Source organism: Alligator sinensis, unplaced genomic scaffold, assembly GCF_000455745.1.
Source record: "Alligator sinensis unplaced genomic scaffold, ASM45574v1 scaffold1596_1, whole genome shotgun sequence".
Lineage (NCBI taxonomy): Eukaryota > Metazoa > Chordata > Crocodylia > Alligatoridae > Alligator > Alligator sinensis.
Genome location: NW_005843481.1, coordinates 1,183 through 5,352, shown reverse-complemented (window position 1 = coordinate 5,352; position 4,170 = coordinate 1,183). Strand labels below are relative to the sequence as shown.

At 47.5% G+C, this 4,170-nt stretch overlaps 1 long non-coding RNA gene across 1 annotated transcript in view; it reads right to left on the bottom strand.

The window, feature by feature from the left end:
- Positions 1–361: 361 nt before the first annotated feature.
- The window catches only part of LOC112548749, a 3,914-nt gene continuing 105 nt past the window's right edge, over positions 362–4,170 (bottom strand). Inside the window, exons 2-3 of the long non-coding RNA XR_003092351.1 lie at positions 3,480–3,606; positions 362–458 (exon numbers count right to left, since the gene is read on the bottom strand). This is a non-coding gene — a long non-coding RNA (uncharacterized LOC112548749). The remainder of the gene's footprint in view (positions 459–3,479; positions 3,607–4,170) is intronic.

The following is a 4,170-nucleotide window of genomic DNA, read 5'->3' as shown; positions in this document are numbered from 1 at the left end:
GGTGGAAGGGGAGCGGGGAGTGAATGGGTGTGCGGGGGCAGATCAATGCCCCCACAGTGTAGGAGGGAGTGGGACTGGAGCAGGCTGTGCCCACCCAGGGTGAGGCATGAGATGGAGCCATGGCTCATCCAGAGGGCACTGCAGGGAGGGCAGCTCCTGCCACTGTGTGCACCCCAGGAGGGCAAGGAGTGGGCAGGGAGGTCATGCCCCCAGATCCACAGTCAGCAATCTGCAATAGCACCACAGGGCAGGCCTGCAGTTTCCAGGTCCCACTTGCAGGCTGGCCCTGAAGCTTTACTGAGAGCCAAGTCGGGTGGACAGAACAGCCACAACTCACCTGGCAGGCAGCAGGTCCTCCCATCTTGAGATTTGTGGTTGGCCCTCATCATCACAGACCCAGAGCTCCACCTGTCCTTGCTGGATGCTGCAGATTAAGTCAGGAGTGGGACCTTGATATCCTGTGTGGGCAGTGGTTAAAGAGCATTTATGACTGGGTACAGGATGCAGAATGCAACTGGGATTTAGGGAATAGATCCAATGAACTCAAGGTGTCTACTAGGGCCTTGATGGATAAGGAAGCATTTAAGGTGAAAGAGAAGGCACTGCAGGGAGAAGCCTTCAAGAGACAACGATCCTTGTCACCCAGGTGCATGAGGAATGGTCATAGGAAACAAAGCACCAGCTACTCCCGATTTAGAAAGAGCATTAAACTGACAGAGTCACCAGGGACAGGTGTGGAGATGCATGATCCATTATGTACTGGGGAGCAAAAACAAAGATTTCCCTGTTTTCAAAGTACCAAAAGGAAGAGATATTGGACAGACTTATGGATGGATAACACTCATCTTATCAGTGTAATTCCAGGAAAAGATGTGAAGATGAGCTCAGTGAAGGGAGTCATGGCAGTGAAAAGCATCCATGACAGGTGCTGACACCTTTTCTGGGAAAGAGAAATTCATCATGACGAGGGACAGGAAAGGATGATTTCATAAAAAAATGCAGCTGAGCAATCATCCCATCCACTGGGAAGATCATCCCAGGAGGGGGGAGGAGGGCACAGGCTGGCAAGTACTGCAGGGGTGAACACCAAATTCCTGGGAGTCATGGGTATGGACAAAAGAAGGCAGAAAGAGGCACATTTCACAGCATGTGATAGGCCATAATTTAGAAATGGTCGAGATGGTCTTTGCCAAGGGAAACAAAACGTTGAAGCACTTCCCTCAGGAAATTTTCTGTGGCAAAGAATTTTCGGGGGTCGGACTCGATGATCTATTGAGGTCCCTTCCAAGCCTAACATCTATGAATCTAAAGGCAGGGGGAAAAAAGCATCAGAAAAGCAAACTCACCTAGTAAAATCCCAGTACCTCAACTCCATGCACAAGCAAGTACAAGCCCCTGTATTAAAGATCCTGTGGAAATGAAAACTGGTTCTCACTAGGTCCTGCAGCTAGCCCACTTCTTGTCATCACAATGATGGGCATCCGATCAGCAGAGGGATTTTAGGAAGAGCACAAGAAAACTTCTGAGAGTGGCAGAGGGAGCTGGAGAGCACAGGCTTAAAAAAATACAGCAAAGCCAGAGTCTCCTGTCTATGGATGTTAGGAAGGGATGTGGACAGGAACTTCCAGGGACCTCTTGGCACACAAACCTGGGTTACATCTCGTGTACACGTCACTAGAGGAGCAGTTTAGGAAATGCATCATCTCCCTGTTGTAGCTGCAGAGGCTGGTAAGGCTAACTATGACTTGTGCCAGGTCGTAACTAAAGGAGAAAGGGGATTTAGATAGGGAAGTGAAGGGAGGAAGTAACAGCTTGTAATAATGTACGTTCACATGAGCCCAGGGTGTGTTTTCCGCACAGAAAACAAATCGTGTGAAAGGCCTTTGCATTAAGGCAAACTTCAATAGTTCAATATATTTTTATGTAGCAGAAAGCCCCCTTTTCCTCTTGCCTGCATTTGCTCTCCACTCTTTGGATATGTTTCTTTTTTTCTACCTTTTCTTCCTTCTTCTCTCTTTCATTTTTAGATAAGGAATTGTGTTTTAATAATATGTATGTGTGCATTTTGTATCTCCCCTTGTATTTTGGTATTTTTATCTATTTGTGTGCCATAGCATTTGTAGCTTATATTTTATACTCCTCGCCTTTCAATTTTCAACTAAATGTGTTTTAGTAAGTTATACATTGTAACAATGTTAACAAGGGCAGGAATCAAACTGCTCTTCTCTGTATCAGGCTGGCCCCTGAAAGAGCGAGTGAATCAGTGATTGAATGTGTAACACAGTAGCAGCACACAGCTATTATCACCTGGAAGCTGCTGAACAACCAACGGAAGAACTCAATAGAAGACAATGTAACAACCGGGAAATCTCTAAACGTCACTGATCAAGGGCTAGAAGCCCTGGTCTGAGTTAATCAACGCCGGAGACCAACTTTTGGGTTGAATATCTCCAGATCGACCACTCCCATAGACCTATTCTAAATTCATCAACAGACTCCCAAACCTGCACGTACATGCGGACGACCCCTGGGCTGACAGATGCCGTCCAGTAGCCACCGAGGCGGGGGAAGTCCCATGAGGGTCAATGACCCCTGGATTGGGCAAACCTGAAAACTGGGGAGTCACCAAAGTCTGCCAGGGACAGATAAAATGCAGTGAAAAGTGACCCTCAGTGGCGCCCTCTTGATCTACAACTCGACCAGACCTGTCCAGCCAGAAGGACCAGCCGGCGAAACTGCTTCTGGAGGATAACACCATGCTGAAAGAAGCCTCGACTGGCCATCGACGGCAGGATAGGTATACCTGACTCTGTAGTCTGCTACTGTGTGTGTGTATGTGTATGCATGTGTGTGTGTGTGGGGACCAGCCCCAAGGTTTATGATTACAGTGTTTCAATCCGCCTAATAAACTAGTATTTTAAGGATCCCGAGTTGGACATTTGTAACCAACATTTAAGTAGGGGGAGGAAAGCTGGACAGGTACATTAAGGCACCAAGCTATGAAACAGTAGAACTGCAATCTTTCTCTGGCTCTGCTATGCAGTCTTTATGCATGTCTGACTTTGGAGCATGCTACGATTGTTAAATGTGTCTGGAGAGGACTCGCTAGACCAGACAGGGAGGAAGTCAGAATCCTCCCCCAAGGAAGAGCTCTTAGTGCATTCGTGTACAATGACGTGGAGATGGTGTGAACGTGCTGAGAAGGCAAAGGGAGATCATGTTGCCAAGAAACTGCTGCATATGGAAGAACCAGGAGTCGCAAGAATGGGGAAGGCACAGGTGAACGTGGCTGGAGCAAATGAAGGAGGAGACCTCATTCTGAAACTTGAGAGAGGCCTGATCCCTGACAGAGCAGTGGGGAGGAAGGGGATTTAAACCTCCAGCCAAAAGTTCATGAGGATGACACTGTTGAAACAGGGGGTAACTACAAAATTGCAGAGTTCACATATGTCTGGGAGGAGAAAGACCCAGAGTTTTACCCAGGGAAACGAGGGCTTGGTGATTCTTCACCATCTGCTCCTGGTAAAGCACCTTGTCTTCATCGTCCGGCAGCTCCCACTCCTCCCGTGTGAAATACACAGCCACGTCCTCAAACACCTCCCGGAGCTGCAGGCACAAGCGTTGCACCATCAGTGTCTCCTGCACCAGCTGCTCCCGGCCCCACAGCCCTGTCTGCAATCACTGGGTACTACCACGAATTGCAATCTTAGCCATGACAGGTAAGGGGACACAACTCCCCAGTCTTCAGCTGACATGTGACGTGGATGCAGCCGCAGATACAGGAGTTCAGGTGCCGGCTTAAGCCCAGCTCATCATGTGGTAGGAGAAACCTCCCTAAGGTTCATTGTCTAGCTGTAATTTGATTGACAGACAACGCAGGTAAAGAAAGACAGCTGTTTATTTGCTCGAGCAAAGACCATAAAGCCAGCAAAAGGCAAAATGGCCCCCCCCTAAGGGTGAGGTGATCTTTTATACTTATTATAACAAGGCAAGACTTCATGGTTAACAAAAAAAGCAATACTTGGGCGGTGCTTTTCAAATCTTTGTAACAGCATATTTCTATTAAGCTGAACTAGCACTTTTTTAAAAGCTAAAAGTTAAGTAACAGTAACATTATAATATGTTAGCAAAACCTTACACAGTAGTAGATACTTCTCAAGGACACAACCA